Genomic DNA, 10,678 nt, shown 5'->3' on the forward strand with positions numbered 1-10,678 from the left:
CTCGGCTTTTACTTTTTATTTAAGTCTCCTCACATTTTACATTTGTATCGGTTGTCTTTACAGTCTCATTGGGATTTTACAATGTATCATTTGGAAATTAAATTTTCTAACTCCCGTCCCCTGACCTCCGCTCCTGACCCTATCCGCACGGGGTCAAGTCATTGTGAGGTCATGGATGACACCGACCGGCCCGAGACCTCGCCCCTTTTACAGACCCGGATCGGAACCAGGGCAGATTCTCAGCCACTTGTTCTCATCCCCAATCCCGATGAAAGGATAAAGTTTCTCCGTGAATTTATTCCCGGTGAAGGTGTGAAGATGAGACTTGGTGTGCGTGCTGTAAAATGAAAATTCCTGACTCGTAACTGAGATAAACTCCTACCTTCCCGGGGATCTGACCGGCAGGGAGAGGGGATGGAGGGGATGAGTTTACAATAATCTGATCATTAGACCGCCCGATGGTCCACAATCCATTCTCCGGGCTCAGTGTGACCTCTCCCTTCCTCCCCACAGACTCTGCGGCTACTCCCAGACTCCAGTCCCGATTCCCCGCCACCTTCACCTCCCAGTAATGTCTCCCCGATGTGAATCCCTCCGATCCCAGCACACAGGGCCAGGCTGTAAACCTCTTCTCGGTGTCAGGGAGATTGCTTCAGGTCCAGGTCCGTCTCACACTCTTCAGATCCTCAGACACCTCGAGCTCTGGATTCACTGTTTCCACATCCAGGGTCACAGAGACTGGGAGAAAAAGCAGAGACTGAGAGAGATTCACCCGGGATTGGAGTGAGATTCGCCGGGGATCGGGGGAGGGACTCGCCGGGGATCGGGGGGAGAGACTCGCCGGGGATCGGGGGGAGGGACCCGCCGGGGATCGGGGGAGGGACTCGCCGGGGATCGGGGGGAGAGACTCGCCGGGGATCGGGGGGAGAGACTCGCCAGGGATCGGGGGGAAAGGCTCGCCGGGGATCGGGGGAGGGACCCGCCGGGGATCGGGGGGAGAGACTCGCCGGGGATCGGGGAGAGACTCGGCGGGGATCGAGGGAGGGACTCGCCGGGGATCGGGGGAGGGACCCGCCGGGGATCGGGGGAGGGACTCGCCGGGGATCGGGGAAGGGACCCGCCGGGGATCGGGGGAGGGACCCACCGGGGATTGGGGGGAGAGACTCGCCGGGGATCGGGGGGAGAGACTCGCCGGGGATCGAGGGGTGAGACTCGCCGGAGATCGGGGGAGAGACGCGCCGGGGATCGGGGGGAGAGATTCGCCGGGGATCGGGGGGAGAGACTCGCCGGGGATCGGGGGGAGAGATGCTTTCACTGAGATCCCCCTTTCTGACCGATTTCCTGTTTTTCAACAGGAGAAAAGAGCGGTCCCGAGGGGAGGAAACGAGGATCTTAGAACAGCAGAAAACACCGGGACTTCCACGGAGGAAAGTCAGAGCTTCTGAAAATATCAAACATTACACCCACCCAGCTCAGCACGTTGGTGTTTTGTGGTAATGTAAAAAATAAAATGAACGAAATCTGGAATCGGAGCCTCAATGTACAACTAAATACTGTTCCCAGTTTAATGCCCCACAAATTGGGGTTAAAATACCTGGGGGTTAAACACCTTCCATAATCTGCAACAACATCAACATGCATTCATATAGCACCTTTAAAGTAGTAACAGGAGGATATACTTGCTTTGGAGGTAGTTCAGAGAAGGGTCATTCCGGGGATGAGGGGGTTGACTTATGAGGAACGGTTGAGTAGGTTGGGCCTCTACTCATTGGGATTCAGAAGAATGAGAGGTGATCTTATCGAAACATATAAGATTATGAGGGGGCTTGACAAGATGGATGCAGTGAGGCTGTTTCCACTGATGGGGACTAGAAGTGGGGGTCACGATCTTAGAATAGGGGACCGCCCATTTAAATCAGAGACGAAGAGAAATTTCTTCTCTCAGAGGGTTGTAAATCTGTGGAATTCGCTGCCTCAGAGAGCTGTGGAAGCTGGGACACCGAATAAATTTAAGACAGAAATAGAGAGTTTCTGAAACGATAAGGGGATAAGTGGTTATGGGGTTATGGGGAGCTGGCGGAGCCATGATCAGATCAGCCATCATCTTGAATGGTGGAGCAGGCTGGAGGGACCTTATGGCCTACTCCTGTTCCTATTTCCTATGTTCTTATGTTATAAGACAAAAGTTTAACACCAAGCCACATAAGAAGAAATTATAGAAGATGACCAAAAGCTTGGTCAAAGAGGTAGGTTTTCAGGAGCGTCTTGAAGGAGGAAAGAGAGGCGGAGAGGTTTAGGGAGGGAGATCCAGAGCTTGGGGCCGAGACAATAGAAGGCACGGCCACCAATAGTTCAGTTATTGTAATCAGAGGTGCTCATGACGGCAGAATTTGAGGAGCGCAGACATCTCAGGATGTTGTGAGGCTGAAGGAGATTAAAGAGATAGGGAGGAGTGAGGCCATGGAGAGATTTGGAAAGAGGATGAGAATTTGGAAACCGAGGCGTTGCTTAACCGGGAGCCAATGTAGGTCAGCGAGCAAAGGGGTGATGGGTGATCGGGAATTGGTGCGAGTTAGGACATGGGGTGCCGAGTTTTGGGTGACCTCTAGTTTACGTAGGGTAGAATGTGGGAGGTCAGCCAGGAGTGCGTTGGCGTAGTCAAATCTAGAAGTAACAAAAACATGGATGAGAGTTTCAGCAACAGATGAGCTGAGGCAAGGGCGGAGATGGGAAATGTTATGGAGGTAGAAATAGGTGGTCTTATTTATGCTGCTGATATGTGGTCGAAAGTTCATTTCAGGGACAAATATAACACCAAGGTTGCAAACAGTCTGGTTCAGCCTCAGACAGAATTAGAGGGAGGGATGGAGTCAGTGGCTAGGGAAGGGAGTTTGTGGCGGGGCCAGAAAATCAATAGAAACCTTCCCATTACTCAGGACATGCATCATCATACGCAGTCCCTCAGAATCGAGGAAGACTTGCTTCCACTCTTAAAATGAGTCCTTAGGTCTCTGAACAGTCCAATAAGAGAACCACAGTCCATGTCACAAGTGAGACAGATAGTTGTTGAGGGAAAGGGTGGATGGGACAGGTTTGCCGCATGCTCTTTCCGCTGCCTGCGCTTGATTTCTGCATGCTCTCGGCGATGACACTCGAGGTGCTCAGCATTCTCCCGGATGCACTTCCTCCACTTAGGCGGACTTTGGCCAGGGACTCCCAGGTGTCAGTGGGGATGTTGCACTTTTTCATGGAGGCTTTAAGGGTGTCCCTGTAATGTTTCCTCTGCCCACCTTTGGCTCATTTGCCATGAAGGAGTTCTGAGTAGAGCGCTTGCTTTGGGAGTCTCGTGTATGTAATACAAACGTTGTGGCCTGCCCAGCGGAGCTGATCAAGTGTGGTTAGTGCTTCAATGCTGTGGATGTTGACATGGTCGAGGAGGCTAATGTTGGTGCATCTGTTCTCTCAGGGGATTTGTAGGATCTTGCGCAAGCATCGTTTTTCCAGCGACCTGAGGTGTCTGCTGTACATGGTCCATGTCTCTGAGCCATGCAGGAGGGCGGGTATTACTACAGCCCTGTAGACCATGAACTTGGTGGCAGTGACGGGGTCGGTCCAAGTCAGCATGGATTTAAGAAAGGGAAATCCTGCTTGCAAATCTTCTAGAATGTTTTGAGGATGTAACTGGTAGAATGGACAAGGGAGAACCAGTGGACGTGGTGTATTTGGACTTTCAAAAGTCTTTTTACAAGGTCCCACACAAGAGATTGATGTGCAAAATTAAAGCACATGGTATTGGGGGTAATGTACTGACGTGGATAGAGAACTGGTTGGCAGACAGGAAGCAGAGAGTCGGGATAAACGGGTCCGTTTCAGAATGGCAGGCATTGACTAGTGGAGTGCCGCAGGGCTCAGTGCTGTAACCCAGCTATTTACGATATACATTAATGATTTAGCTGAGGAAATTGAGTGTAATATCTCCAAGTTTCCAGATGACACTCTGGGTGGCAGTGTGAGCTGTGAGGAGGAAGCTTAGGACAGGTTAGGTGAGTGGGCAAACGCATGGCAGATGCAGTATAATGTGGATAAATGTGAGGTTATCCACTTTGGTGTCAAAAAACACGAAGGCAGAATATTATCTGAATGGCGGCGGATTAAGAAAAGGGGAGGTGCAACGAGACCTGGGTGTCATGGTACATCAGTCATTGCAAGTTGGTATGCAGGTACAGCAGGCGGTGAAGAAGGCAAATGGTATGTTGGCCTTCATTACTATGGGATTTGAATATAGAAGCAGGGAGGTCTTACTGCAGTTGTACAGGGCCTTAGTGAGGCCTCACCTGGAATATTGTGTTCAGTTTTGGTCTCCTAATCTGAGGAAGGATGTTCTTGCTATTGAGTGAGTGCAGCGAAGGTTCACCAGACTGATTCCCGGGATGGCAGGACTGACATATGAGGAGAGACTGGATCAACTAGGCCTGTATTCACTGGAGTTTAGAAGGATGAGAGGGGATCTCATAGAAACATATCAAATTCTGACGGGACGGGACTGGACAGGTTAGATGCAGGAAGCATGTTCCCGATGTTAGGGAAGTCCAGAACCAGGGGACATAGTCTAAGGATAAGGGGTTAGCCATTTAGGACTGAGATGAGGAGAAACTTCTTCACTGAGGCAGTTGTTAACCTGCGGAATTCTCTTCCGCAGAGAGTTGTTGATGCCAATCCATTGGATATATTCAAGAGGGAGTTAGATATGGCCCTTACGGCTAAAGGGATCAAGGGGTATGGAAAGAAAGCAGGAAAGGGGTACTGAGGTGAATGATCAGCCATGATCTTATTGAATGGTGATGCAGGCTCGAAGGGCCGAATGGCCTACTCCTCCAGCATTTTCTATGTTTCTATGTTTTGAGGGCTTGGTCTTCAAATACTCTTTTCCTCAGGCGGCCAAAGGCTGCACTGGCTCACTGGAGACGGTGTTGAACCTCGTCGTCAATGTCTGCTCTTATTGATAAGAGGCCCCCGAGGTATGGGAAATGGTCCACATTGTCCAGGGCCACGCCATGGATCTTGATGACTGGGGGGGGGGGGGGGGGGGGTAGTGCTGTGCAGTGAAGAAAGGCTGGTGGAGGACCTTTGTCTTACGGATGTTCAGCATAAGATCCATGCTTTCGTACGCCTCAGTAAATACTTCGACTGTGTCCTGGAGTTCAGCCTCTGTATGCGTTGTCTGCGTACTGTTGCTTGACGAGGTTGGGATGGTCTTGGACCTGGCCTGGAAACGGCGAAGGTTGAACAGGTTCCTACTGGTTCTGTAGTTTAGTTTCACTCCAGCGGGGAGCTTGTTGGCTGTGAGGTGGAGCATGGCAGCGAGGAAGATTGAGAAGACGATTGGGGCAATGAGGCAGCCCTGTTTGACCTCGGTCCGGATGTGGATTGGGTCTGTAATGGATCTGTTGGTAAGGCTCATGGCCTGCATGTCGTCGTGGAGCAATCTTACGATGGTGAAGAACTTTTGGGAGCATCCGAAACGGAGGAGGATGCTCCATAGACCCTCGCGGTTGACAGTGTTAAAGGCCTTTGTAAGGTCGAAGAAGATCATGTGCTGTTCCCTGCATTTTTCCTGCAGCTGTTGCACTGCAAAAATCATGTCCATTGTGCCCCGTAGTGGACAAAATCCGCACTGTGACTCCGGGAGGAGCTCCTCAGCCACAGGGAGAAGACGGTTGAGGAGGACTCTAACGACGACTTTCCCGGTGGCTGATAACAGGGAGATTCCTCTCTAGTTGCCACAGTCGGACTTGTCCCTTTTTTTAAGGATGGTCATGATCACTGCATCTCTGAGATCTCCCAGCATGCTTTCCTCCCTCCAAATGAGAAAGATGAGGTCACATATTCGCACCAGCAGTGCCTCTCCGCCATACTTCAGTGCCTCAGCAGGGATTCCATCCGCTCTCGTAGCCTTGTTGTTCTTAAACTGTCTTATGGCTTTTTATACCTCGTGCAGTGTTGGAGATATACATTCCTGGAGAAAGAGGCTGTTCCATTCTAATGAAATTCGCATAACATCAGAACCCAAATTGATGCTTCTGTCCTGTGTCCTGAATGAGGTGTCCCTGTGTTCCCCACATCAGAAATCCTCACACTCCCCCCACGTATGGACAGCACAGTGACCATGAATGGAGACCTAAACTGTGCTCTTCACTCCCAATGGGTCAAGCTCCCAGCGGAAACAGGACACTAGGACAACCTGGAGGAAAAGTAATGACCTGGTCTGGTTCCACACCAACCAATCGTTCCCATACCGAGTTTTACAAGACCCTACTCACGGAGCTTACTCTGCTCCTACTGAAACCCCTACACCATGTGCTGAAGACAAGGACACAGACTCACTTAACTTAGTCACAATCATGCTAATGCACATGAAAAGAAAGGTCACCACCATTGCTCATCGTAGGACACGAAAGCACTCCTCAATACTGACTAGAAAATATTGGACAAAATCTTACCCTCCAGATATCTCCAGCCTGGTCCATGCAACCATACGAGCCAGCATGTGGAGACAAAACACCTTCGGTGATTCAATGTGATGCACCACTGCCATACCTCTACCCTAGTACTCTCCATGGATGCAGAAAATACATTTGTCGAGGGCGAGTGGAATTGAGTGAATAAGCCTTGGTGATACTTTCAGGAAGTGGATTGCAATCCGGTGCTTGTTGCCCATGTCAACAGTGACTGCATACCCCTCACGACTCCTCCTCCCCCATCAGGCAGACAAAGCCTGGAGGGTGAGTATTGTAGAGGAGAAAAGGTGAAGCTGGGAAGGGCGGGGGTTCCTCTTGCTGAAGTGTGCAAATTATCGCTGGGTTCTGGAGGCTGTGGTTGATCTGAGGGTCCATGTGTTGGTCATGTTCGGGGAGCTGACATTTGCTGCTGACCAGTTGAAGGTGATGCTTTTTAGAAGGTGGATTTGGTCCGTGAATAACTCATGAATTCCATTCAGGCCTGCATTTAAGCGCGTTCCTCTGCAACTACTTAGTACTAAACGATACTTTCTATTGTATTTTTATGTATAATAAATCAAATTATGAGGTTATAAATCAGGACAAAGGAACATATATGAGTTTTACCGGGGTTAATGGTGTCCATCATTTCTCTCCACACTGCATACGGTAAAGGACCGTCGAATTTTTCGATCGACAGGGCGGCATCTGCTAATGTCAGGACATTACCATCATCACTGATCCTGCAAATATCAAACAATTGATTACAAATTGAACATAAACACTTTTCTGAGTTATTTTACCAAATTATGCATTAAAGAGCATGTCCTACCTCCTCTTCTGACAGGTTTCCTCCTGAAATAAATAAAACACAAATCTGAGTTGATAGACTGACCGTCTAAATCCGGACCACACAAATGACTCCCAGATTGTGACAAGCTACTGATAATTCAAAACTCTCAATGCTGCGGACACACAGATAGAAGGAGGATATTTGGAAAAGGATATAGATGGACATGAGAAAGTATCCAAAAGATTTACAAGAGTTATACCAGAACTGCAAGAGTACAACTAACAGGTAAGTCTGAACCCACTTTATCTCATTGAAACTTATAAGATTCTGAGGGGGCTGACAGGGTAAATTCTGAGAGGCTGTTTCCCCTGGCTGGAGAGTCTAGAACTATGGATCATAGTTTCAGGATAACGGGTCAGCCATTTAAGACTGAGATGAGGAGGAATTGCTCCACTCAGAGGGTTGTGAATCTTTGGAAATCTCTGCCCAAAGAGCTGTGGATGCTCAGTCGTTGAGTAGTCAGGCTGAGATAGATAGATTTTTGGACGCCAAAGAGTCAAGGGATGTTTGAATCGGGCGGGAAAGTGCAGTTGAGGTTGAAAATCAGGCCTGATCTCATTGAATGGTGGAGCAGGCGCGAGGGGCCTAATAGCCTACTCCCACTTCTATTTCTTATGTTCATATGTTCACAGACAGCAACAGTTTCCTCTAGAAAAGAGAAGTCTGAGCGATGATAAAGGGGTTTAAAATTATGAAAGGATTCGATAGGGGAGGTGTAGAGAAGTTGTTTCCACTTGTGCTGTGGGGAGTCCAAAACTAGGGGCCATAAATATAAGATAGTCACTAATAAATCCAACAGGGAATTCAGGATGAATCGCTTTAGTTAAGAAAGTGGTTCGAATGTGGAACTCGTTACCAAATGGAGTAGTTGAGGCGAATAGTATAGATACATTTAAAGGAGAGCTAGATATGCACATGCGGAGAAAGTAACAGCAGGATATATTGATATGGGGTGGATGAAGTAAGGTGGGAGGAGGTTCGTGTGGAACATAAACACCGACAGAGACCTGTTGGGCCGAATGGTCTGTCTCTGTGACGTAAAAAGTTCTGTAATTCTATGTAGAATATATTTGAAAATCAGACAGCAGAAATTGGACCAAAATTATTGAAAGCAGCTAATAGAAAGAGGATATAATAGATTAATGTTAATTGTGTCAGATACTGGAAACCAACATCAGCCCCACTCACAGACACAGTGCCTTTCACACCCACTGTGCCACACACACCCACACACTCACAACATGGAACTGCAACTGTAATGTGACTTTCAGGAGAATATTAAACTAGGGCTCCACAAAAATAATTACAAGCCGAGTGTGAAGATAGGACAACTCATTCCCAGAAGGTTGTGGGCATTCCCGGGATTCTGTAGATATGGTGGGAGGCCGATTAGTTCGGTGACAATCGCTGATCTGCCCCGGAATAGACAAAACAATCGATCTGTTTAAATCAGATACGAATTATTGGGGAAATGCTGCATTTATTCAAATACTATCTCCGATCATTTTGTGACTGTGAACTTTCACTGAACTAAACTGAAATAGAATCCTCGCCTTCAGAAATATCAGTTCGTCTTTTTGTTCCACCTGTTTTTGTAAATTTGAGAACTTCTACGGAATAGAATTTAAATTCTCTTGAATCTGTCGAAGGTTTTTCTCCATTGTTTCTACAATCCGCTCATCTTGTTCCCTGAGATCTCAGATGAAACGCTGCTCTTTCTCAGTGAGAATCTGGTGAATTTTAGTGAACTCGGATGTGATGCGTCTGCAGACTGCTCGACTGTTCCTACCAAATGAAATGTGAAACATAATTAATGTACCGCAATACACGGAACAAAACTAACCGAGATCCCAGAAAATCAGCTCAGGGAGACCTTACCCTAACTCCGGAAATCTGCTGTTTCTGTTTTAATACCGTTTCTCGAGCCACCGATTTCTTCTCTGTGAGAGAATCTAAGGAAGATTTCAGCCGATCCTGGGATTGGGAGAGAAAATCACAGAATTAAAGTGTTAGACCATGAAAATGTGATACAATAATCAGGTGATCCAATCTGTTCCCTTTTACATTGTAGATTCCAACAGCTTCTTTAATGGGCATGAAGCGGTGCTCGCTGTGTTCCCGCGCATCTCTACAGATCAAACAGATCAGTTTCTTGTCAGTTTCACAAAACAGCTTCAGGTCTTCCTGATGTTCCTCACAGTGAAGTTTACTTTCCGCTCTTTCGGATTGAGGTTTAATTTTCGCGCTCTCTCGTCCAGGCTCGCTAAGGCCCAATTAACCTTGAGATTTTTGTCCGGAAAATCCTCTCGACATTCCGGGCAGCAGTTTGTCTCTTTCTTTTCCCCAAACTGTGTGATACAGGAGCGGCAGAAGTTGTGCCCACACTCCAGTGTTGCCGGATCGGTGAAGAAATCCAGACAAATGGGACAAGTTAAATCCTCTGTGAATCTCTCCGCCTCGTGTCTGGAACTCATTGTTCAGTTTCAGCGCTGGCTGTTTAAACTGCTGGTGTGGTGTTTCTGTGGGCCCCGGGTTCCCAAACTGGGATCACTCCCCAACAACTGCTGGTGTGGTGTTTCTGTGGGCTCCGGGTTCCCGGTCTGAGATCAGTCCCCAACAACTGCTGGTGTGGTGTTTCTGTGGGCTCCGGGTTCCCAGTCTGGGATCACTCCCCAACAACTGCTGGTGTGGTGTTTCTGTGGGCCCCGGGTTCCCAGTCTGGGATCACTCCCCAACAACTGCTGGTGTGGTGTTTCTGTGGGCGGAGCATCCCGGGTTCCCAGTCTGCGATCACTCCCCAACAACTGCTGGTGTGGTGTTTCTGTGGGCGGAGCCCCCCGGGTTCCCAGTCTGAGATCACTCTCCAACAACAACTTGCATTTATATAGCGCCTTTATCGCAGAGAAACGTTCCACGGCGTTTCAGAGGAACGTTTCAGATCACAGCAACTCACTGTGCAAGAAAATCATGTTACCTTATGTCGCATCTGGTTCTTTTGCTGATCACCCTGAATCTGTGTCAAACAGAATTTGGCACCGAGTCACGTAAGGAGATATTAGGACAGGTGAAAAATGCTTGGTCACAGAGGTAGATTGTAAGGGGCGTTTTAAATGAGGAGAGAGAGCTAGAGAGGCGGGAGGTTTAGGGAGGAATTCCAGAGCGTAGGCCCTCGGCAGCTTAAGGTGCAGAGATTAAAACCGGGGATGTACAAGAGGCCAGAATTAGAGGAATGCAAAGAATTTAAATTCAATTAATTAAATAAATCTCGAATAAAAAGCTAGTGTGGTAATTGTGGCCATGAAACCACCGGATTGTCGTAAAAACCCAT

At 48.3% G+C, this 10,678-nt stretch overlaps 1 pseudogene; it reads right to left on the reverse strand.

Moving 5' to 3' along the window:
* Positions 1-207: 207 nt before the first annotated feature.
* LOC139230631 (zinc-binding protein A33-like) lies at positions 208-9,824 on the reverse strand (annotated as a pseudogene).
* Between the last annotated feature and the right edge of the window lie 854 nt (positions 9,825-10,678).

Source organism: Pristiophorus japonicus, chromosome 19, assembly GCF_044704955.1.
Source record: "Pristiophorus japonicus isolate sPriJap1 chromosome 19, sPriJap1.hap1, whole genome shotgun sequence".
NCBI lineage: Eukaryota > Metazoa > Chordata > Chondrichthyes > Pristiophoridae > Pristiophorus > Pristiophorus japonicus.